The following is a 9,189-nucleotide window of genomic DNA, read 5'->3' on the forward strand; positions in this document are numbered from 1 at the left end:
GAGACGACCAGGGGCGTCTCTTTTATTCGCACCGCGCCCTCCGCGCTGCAGCGCTTGTCCCCCTGCCTGTCACACAGGTGTCCAGACTTTAGTTCTCGGTGCCTCGTTTCGAATCCCCGACGTCAGGTGCCAGCTGAGAGACCGAGCGTCGCGGGCAGGACCAGGCGGCCTGGGGTGCCGCGGGTCGGTTCCGAGCTCGTCCTGGGCTGGAAGCGGGGTCCCGGCTGAGGATCAGGTCTGCTCCTCTCCTCCTGCGTCGCTGGATCCGGACCGAAGAGCTCCGTCCACAGGCGCGCTGGCGAAAATGCCAGAAAATGGCCACATTTCGCCCGGTAAAGGCCGCCATTTGGAGACTAAGCTCGGACCAGCAGAAACCACACGTAAGGAGAGAGACTCGACCCCATGGATTCTCTCACAGGCTTGTTGGCCAGCAATCTGGGCAGAGCTCCGCGATTTCTGGGGAGTCAACTGGAAGACTCTCAGGCAGGGACACAGAATCATGTGAACCGTCTGAGCCACAGTCTGGATGGGCTGAGAACAGGGGGGATGATCCTCTCTCGTCCAGAGCAGTGGGCTGACCATTGAGCCGCATCTGCTGGATGGAGGTTTGAGTTAGAAAATACACTGTGACCTGGGGGTCCGGGTCACAGGTGGAGTCAGGCAGTAGGGGCCTGAGCTGGGGGTGCTGGAGAGGAAGCGAGGAGGGAGCCCCTGGGTGCACAGCACCCAGTCTCAGGCCTGTGGGAACTATTCAGATCCTCACTGCCTTCCCGTTTCTCAGTGAGTTCAGAACTCCATCCTAGTCCGACAAATTCCAAGAATAAATTTTCTTTTCCTAGGATGCAGCCAGGCATTGACCATCACCGTTTGAGTCTACAGTATAACTTTAGGTTGCACCAACTTCAAGGTGTCAGGATGGCCGAGTGGTCTAAGGCGCCAGACTCAAGCTCAGCTTCCCGCTCCTGGGGCTTCTGGTCTCCGTATGGAGGCGTGGGTTCAAATCCCACTCCTGACATGAGGTTCTTTTTGTTCTTGCCACACATAGAAAAGAATCTGCTATATAGTTCTATCAAAAATTTGCCTAGGTCACCTTCCTATGTCACTTTGAAACTCTAAAAGGAAGAGTCCCTCAAGATTATGAAACTGCTGAAAACATTTTTAGGTCATCAATAACAAGGAAGTGCTCATGTTGTCGAAATACAGTAGCGTGTGGTGTTTGGAGGTACCAGGCCTCAGGTGGCAACCTAGATGTCCACCGGGGGACGCAGGGGCTGCGTGTGAATTTTGTGGCAGGCAGCAGCCTTGCTCACAAGCAGAGATAAAGGTAGTAAGCAGGCCTTATGTGGCAAGTCAGGGGTGACAAGCAGGAAGCGGAGGAGAGAGAAGGAAAGAGGCAAAGGACAGGGGCCTGGGGAGAAGCAGAGAAAAGGAGGGGGAGCGAGCAGTCAGCGGGGTGGGGGTGGGGGGGGGTTGTGAGCGAGGTGGTCTCCAGCCGAAGGGACCCTGAGAAGTGCGCGTCGCCTCTTTTGCCTATTTATTTATCATTTTACTCTAAAATCTCCCGGGAATCCTAACTGTGAAAGTGCAGGAAGAACCGTAAAGGGGACAACAGACTTAAGTCCCCTGTCTCGTAAGTTAGGACCCTCAGCCTCTTTCCCCACCTTTGGGTTCTCCGAGGTCCCTCCTCACTTGCTCCCGTCATCACTAAACTGTTCACGTCCCTCCTGTTCACAAATAATCTACCTGTCCCGCTCTCTCCATTAAGTGCGATGTCCTTGCGGTCTCCTGGGGCTTCTCTGCTCTGCCCTCTGCACCATCGCTGGTGGACTCCACTGAGAAGGTCCCCAGAGAGCCCACTCCTTTCTGAGTTTGACTGTTCATCGTCGTTTCCCCTGCAATCATGCACACTAGCCGGCTGTTCAACCAGCGTACAATGTGGAGGTTAAGCGGTCTGCGCGGTGACGAAGCCACACTTTGGAGGGCCCTGAAGGGCCCTGAAGCTGGACTACTCTGGCTGTTCTCCGAGATCTCATCCCTTCGCCAACAAAATTGGGCCACACTGCGGAACTCAGAGACTCCCTCTGTGGAACAGCTGGCTTTTGATCTTTTAGTATGCATTTCTGTGGAGGAGCTATGTGACATTTTTACGGCAGACACATCCAGGTACAGAGGATCCTGCTGCCTCGTCCAGTGGAGGGTGTCTAGGTCCAGTTAAGGAGGGACCTCCCACACATACATACCACTACTACTTTTCAGATACAGTATTCTTCTCCTGGGGACATGTGACATAGTGGAAGTGAAATAGTTATAAAGTAAATGCAATCTTGTTTTGCACACACAGTATCCACCAGGTGCCAACCTTGACTTTTTGTCCAAAAAACCATTTAAAGTTTTACAAAAATCTATAGTACTGTACACAGAGAAAAAAGCACAGAAGCCCATTTCTAAAGTTTTACAAATTATCTAAATCCCAGGGTAAGGAGAGTTGCTTTTTAATGAAAACACAAAATGGATGGCTAACCCCATTTCATAATGTGTTTGGATTCTAGTTTATCAACTGTTTTGCAGAACGGACAAAACTTCTGTGTAAGGTACTTCCGTCTCACAAACGACCAGGGGAGCCTCGGGGTCACAGACATAAATGCCCCTGCTCTCAGAGTTTCTATGCTAGTAGGATCTGACCAAACTGCACCCCACCTTCTAGAATGCAGTCACCCCCACACCACAGAAGAGGATTAGAAAATGGCATAATTCATAATAATTCAATCACAAGTTATTTTTGTTGTTATTTAATACCATTTTTCATATCACCCATGATTCTAAATTTCCTTGAAAAATCTAAGAGTGGTTCTGTTCATCTTTAGAAGAAATGCAGTAATTAAACAGATCTAGATTTGACCTGTTAACCTAAAAATAAAGGCCTTTCAAAGTGAGAGGCAACAAGGATTTATTTGAGATCAATACGAGTTGGTATTTGGGAAGCATTGATTCAGACAGAAGCCCAAATAGTGTTTCAATTAGACAAAGGCAAGGGGTATTTATGAGAAAGGGAAGGGGACCAGTTACATCCGTAGAAGGAAGTGATTTCTATTGGTGCAGAAAAGCTAACAGTGATGCTAATTCTAAACAATGTTTTTAATTCTCGGTCCAGTCATCATTTTATCTGCTTTCTTGTCATCTTTACAAACAGTTCTTTGGGGCACAATGTTGCTTTAGACTCAGTCCAAAGGTTATTTTGCCCTGCTTTAACATTTCAAAGGTTTGAGGCATGAGAACACAGGGCAATTCTTCCAGGATGGCAACGAAGGTCTAAAAGTAAACCTTAACCTTGGTAGGGACGATGAGGTCATCTGGGCTCTTCTACATGTGATCAGAATAAAAGCTTGGGTGATGCCTGCACAGCTTCATCTGGACCCTTCACCTAGACCCTCAGGGTAGAAGCCTAGTGCTCTGCCAACTGAGTTGTTCAGGGTCCCATTGTGCTTCTTAATTTGCCCCATAAATAAATTTCATAAGTAATTTAAATCATTAAGAAAAGCTGGAGCCACAGTGATGGCCTCCAGCTTCCATGAAAACTCTTCGTCTCGCGTTTCGCAGACACCACAGTTCAGAGCTTGTGTCACCACACATATTCTGGATGTGATGCAGATCATTAGTCAACAATAACACCAGACTCAGAGAGGGTTCTCAGGGCGTCCGAGTGGTCTCAGGCCCCAGGCTCAATCTCGCTTCCGGGCTTCTGACCTCCGCGTGGAGGCGTGAGGTCAAGTTCTATCTCTGACAATACCGTTTCTTTCTGTATTCGACCTCTGCGACTCCTCTGATTGAATCGTAACCTCCTTCTTTGGCAGCATGACCAGATCTTACTGTCCCCCCGTCATCACCCATATTTCACCCTGACACCAGTACGGTTCAGCTAGTTTCCCCTCTGCCTGCCTTTCTTCCTCGTCCTTCCTTCCTCTTTCTTCCTTTCTATAAAAATTACATGTTTATGAATATCTACTTGGATGAATAGTAATATATCAGTATTGCAATGTAGATCGTAAACAATACGGGAGGTAAGGGTTACACGTTCCTGTCCGGTATTTTAACTGTTTTGTGAGGCAGGTGGCGGGTGTTTGGAGCTTTCTTCCCGGCTTCGCCTGCATGTCCCTCTCCCTCGATTGCCCTCACCTGACCCTTTTCCTTCACCTGCTGGCTGTCTCCCCATCACTTCCTTCTCCAAGCCTAAGGGCCGTGAAGCGAGCAAGTTTGGTGTGACATTTTATGACATAAGATAAGAGAGATGAGAGATGGGAAACGTGCTGTGTTGGTTAAATTTAGAGAAAAGGGGCCGTTGCAGGCCCCCCAAATTAAACTAAATAATCCATTTCTAGAAAGCAGCTGGGATCTCACAGGAAATAAACTCATGGACTGGCTACACCCGTGTTTCTTCTCAACCCGTCTGGAAGGTGAAAGCGCGTTGGCCTTTGCAAAGCACGTTGCCAAACCCAGGGACGCCAGGGAGCAGAGCTCGCCAGCAGCGTCTCCTCTCTCTCCCCCTGGGACCCAGGTCAGAGAGCACGTCCCTCCCCGGCGCCCACAGAGCGCAGCGCCAGCGGCCGGGGGTGGGGGTGGGACTGGGGGGTGGAGGAGGACGGCCTCCTGTAAGTCCTGGAGGAAGAGTTCCGTCCCGGCCTAAACCGGCGTCGCCCGACGGCACCTCGGTGCCTGAGACTCCAGCTCCCAGCAACGAGCTTAGCTCGGCCGCGAGGGGCAGGCGAGCCCACCTGAACTTTGCTGGAAACGAAGATGCCGGTACCGTGAGTACCTGCGCTCCCTGCCTGGTGCCACGCGTGTCGGGCTGCCGGAGAGTGTGGCTTCCCTCCCGGAGCCTTTGTCTGCACAAGAATTTTAGCGTCACATCTGCCACATTCCCCTGCAGGAGGGACTAACAGCTGTAGTCGTGGCCGAGTGGTTAAGGCGATGGACTAGAAATCCATTGGGGTTTCCCCGCGCAGGTTCGAATCCTGCCGACTACGTCTCTGCTTTTTACCTGATGCTAAAACGTTTTGCTGTGGAGTCCGCGTGGTGCAGGGGGCGCGTGTTTCTCACCTAGTCGTGTCCTGTCACGGTCCCTGCGCTTCCACGTCCAGCCCAGAAAAACAAAAACAAGTGAGCGCGGTGTTTTCTTGGAAAAGTTTTCTCTAACGGAGCCCTAATAACCCCCGCCCCCAAGGACGGGGCAAGGCTGTCTCCGCTTGTTCCTCCCGAAACCCTGCTTGGACTAAGCTATCTCAAAAAGAGACCATTTGGGGGAAGGCGTCCCTCAGATAAATTGTAGAGGATGTGCAGTCTATGCCACAAAATAGGAACTTTTTACTTTATTTTAAAAAAAATGTATGAAAAGATAAAATCGACTTTTGAAAGCATATGCATACGTTCGTGTAAACCACTATCACAATCAGGATACAGAGCAGTCCCATTGATCCATAAACCTCCCTCATGTTATCTATCATAGTCGCCTCCTAACCTCACACATCACAGACGACGCCTGCCTGGTACGTTTTCTGTCCCTGCCTTCGGCATTTTTGAGAGTGTTATAGAAGTTGAACCGTTCAGTATGTAACCTTTTGAGATTAGCTTTTTTCTCTTGAGTTAGAACATGCCCTCAGATTTATCTAAGTTTTTGCATGTATCAAAATTTTGTACCTTTCTGCCGTTGAATGAAATTCCACTGTACCGATGTCCACGGTTTATTTTTTTGTCCGCCCATTGATGGACATCAAGGTGGTTTCCAATTTTTGGCAACTGCAGTGGAGAAATAGCTATAAACATTGTTGTACATACATTTTCATTTTTCTTGGGTGGATTCCTAGAAATGGGATTGCTGTATCACCTGGCAAGTGTCTAACTTTATAAGAATTCTCCAAACTGTTTTCCAGAGCGCCCGTACCCTTTTTCAGTCTCACCAGCACTAAATGATATTTCTAGTTGCCCCTCATCCTCAACCAGCCATTGGTTTTGTATCTTTAATTTCAACCATTTTAATAGGTGTGTAATGATATCTCATTGTTGTTTTAATTTGCATTTCCTAATGTCTAATAATATTCACATCTTTTTGTGTGACTATCGACCATCCTTTTACTCCTTCTGTGGAAGTGTGTGTTCATGTATTTTGTCCATTTTTTAAATTGGGTTGTTAGTTTTCTTATTGGTGAGTTTTGATGATTCCTTATATATTGTAGATACAAATCCTCTGTCAGAGATGTGATTTGCAAATATTTTCTGCCAATCTTAAGCTTCTTTTTTCATTCTCTTAACAGTGTCTTTGCAGATCAAATTATTTAACATTTTGATGAAGTCTAATTTATTTTTAAAATTTTTTTCTTCTGTGAAAAGTGCCATGTCTAAGAACTCATCACCAAAACCAAGTTCATGTAGATTTTTCTCTTATGTCTTCTTCTAGAAGTTTTTGGTTTACATTATACCTATAATCAGTTTTTAGTTAATTTTGGTATAAGTTGTGAGGTTTACATCAAGATTGACTTATTCATTTACTTACTTATGTCTTGCTCCCCTTTTTGCATATGGATATTTCATTTTCCCAATACCATTTATTGAAAGCCTATGATTTCTTCATTGATTTATTTGCACCTTTGTCAAAAATCAATTGGCCATATTTGTGTACATTTATTTCTGGATTTCCATTCTGTTTGATTGATCTACATGCCTATTTCTATACCAATACTTCACTGTCCGATTAGTGAAATTTAAAGTGGGTCTGACATCAGATGGTGTAATCTCCCACATTTAATTTTTATTTTTAAAAATTGTTTTAGATATTCTAGTTCTTTTGTCTATCCATATACATTTTAGACTTAGCCTTTCTCCAACTATAAAAAAATACTGCTGGGATTTTGATAACAGTTGCATTAAACCTATAGATCAGTTAGAAGAATGGACAGGGTAGTGCTGGTATTCTTTTTCATATATTTGATGATATTTTGTTTTTGGCATCTTCAAATAGTTGCCTCATGCATTCTGCTCATGTTTTATAGTTGTATTCAGTGGGAAAGAAAGTAAAATGTGCTTATTTCATTTCACTTGGGAGTAGAAACTAAGGATAATTTTTGTAAATGATCAGAAGAAAAACTAGAGGGAATGTTATCAAGAAATATATGAAAAATTCTCGAGACTGAAGGGTTTGATGACTCAGATGCACAGGAGTACCCTTTATAGCTAAAGCTTGTAGTGCTAAATTTAAAAAATGTTTCCTTAGTTCAAAGTCATAAAGATATTCCCCTGTGTTGTTTCTAGAATCTTGCTTTATTTATCTATTATTTAACATTTATGTTCAGATCTACAGTCTACCCGGAACCGGCTTTGTGAATAATGCAAAAGGGGTCATTTTAATTTTTTTCCCGGTAGCTGGTCCCTTGATCATTTTTTCCTTATAGTATTTACAGCTTATTCAAAGACCGTTCGTTGCCACTATTTCTGTAGTGCTCCCGTGCTCATAAAGCAGGGTATGAAGCGTGAGTCTGAGTCTGAACTCTACTCAGTACCATTGTTTATCCATGGACAACATCATATTGTGTGATTTATACTACCCTTATGTCTTTAGCATTTGGTGAAATAAGTCCTCTAAGTTTGCTTTTCTTTTTAAAGATAACTTAAGCTACTCTGGCCGTTTTCAATTAAATGTTATATTTTGGTCAATTTATCAACCTCCAAAAAACACCCGATGGGATTTTACTAAAAATGCACTGGCTCTGTACATCAATTGGGGGGAGAATTGGTATCTTTACAAAACTGTGTGCTCCTGTCTAGATTTCTTTCTAGGCATTAGATGTTTAATCTGCCATTTAGCAGCATACTTATTTGAATTTCCTTACTGCATGTTGTTGCTTTAATTATTTTTCCCATTGGTGGAAATGTAAAATGGCCTGAAAAGGAGCCTCATTCAAACCACTGGGTCTGACTAGATATATGTAACTCTGGTCTCCCAAAACTGCATGGTCAGGAACCTACATCAATAAGCATCTGAGATTAGAGACACGCAGAACAGGTTTGACTAGAATCTCAGCTTCAGGCGTGGGTGCACCTTTGCTTCCTAATTTACAACATTGAGGTTAATGAATCATGCAGCCAGAATTTAAAGAGAATGTTTCTTTAGCAGCTTAATTTTACTTGAGTGATCTAGTTTCTTATTATAGTTACAATGAGGTTACATAATATAGAAGGGAAACCCAAATGCAGAGGATCCTTAGTGTGGGGCACAGAGTCTTAAATAATTTTGTGAAGTCCCTGGAATAGTTTGCTAAGTGCTATGTTCGGTGACTGAGGCCACCTTTGTGTGAGAGGGTGCATGAGTTTCCGTTCCATATGCCAAGGAGTGCTAAAACAACAAAGGTTTTAGAAATCTCCCCTAATAACTTTGGAGCCCATTAAAGGGACATAGAAGAGACTGCCAGCTTTATTTTCCTGTTTTGAGAAATGCATAAAATGTCCTTTAGTGGCTTCGATGCCCGAAGAAAATTCTTTTTTAACTAGTGCAAGCAGCTTCTCTACATGAGCTCAACACCTCTTTCCCCGTGACAACCAGGGCTCACCGACATGCGGCGCCTCACACGGGGGCCAGATCTGTCCCTGCATCAGAAGTCACGAAGCGGTCCGGGAGGCGCCCGCGCGTCTGGTGCGCTCCTCGCCCACCGCTGCACGTGACAAAATCCGGACTTCTTCGAGAACGACTTTCCCACTTTCTCGCAAACATGGCTTCCTTTGCAAGTTTTCTTCCGTGAATGTGCCAGAAATCGACATGTTAAGGCTTGTTTTCCTACAGGCTTTGGACCTGACAACTAAATAATCTATGTAGAGAAAAAGATCTCATGGCTGAAACTGAGTGGAGTTACAGACAAAAGATATGGAATCTCCAAGTCTCAGCTTTCCGGTTGATATAGGTGCAAACAAAACAAAACAAAACAAAACAAAACAAAACAAAACAAAACAAAACAAAACACGACTTCACCGAGTTTCTAAGCATTAAATCATAAATGAATATAAAACGTTCAATTCAGGACTTGTATAATGAGGAATGCTCACTCGGCCAACGAGTTCGAGTTAATGGTGTGTGGGGGTGTAGACTTTACAGGTTTGTGTTCTTGGCAAGAAAACAAGATAAATAAATAAGATAAAATGAGGTAAAAT

General features: G+C 44.8%; 2 non-coding genes across 2 annotated transcripts; both read left to right on the plus strand.

Moving 5' to 3' along the window:
- The first annotated feature begins 909 nt into the window (after nt 1-909).
- TRNAL-CAA lies at nt 910-1,015 on the plus strand. The gene is made up of 2 exons: nt 910-947; nt 970-1,015. It is a non-coding gene; the product is annotated as a tRNA-Leu (tRNA).
- A 3,924-nt stretch (nt 1,016-4,939) lies between these two features.
- TRNAS-AGA lies at nt 4,940-5,021 on the plus strand. Its single transcript has one exon. It is a non-coding gene; the product is annotated as a tRNA-Ser (tRNA).
- The last annotated feature ends 4,168 nt before the right edge of the window (nt 5,022-9,189 follow it).

Source organism: Pteropus alecto, unplaced genomic scaffold, assembly GCF_000325575.1.
Source record: "Pteropus alecto unplaced genomic scaffold, ASM32557v1 scaffold49, whole genome shotgun sequence".
Taxonomy (NCBI): domain Eukaryota; kingdom Metazoa; phylum Chordata; class Mammalia; order Chiroptera; family Pteropodidae; genus Pteropus; species Pteropus alecto.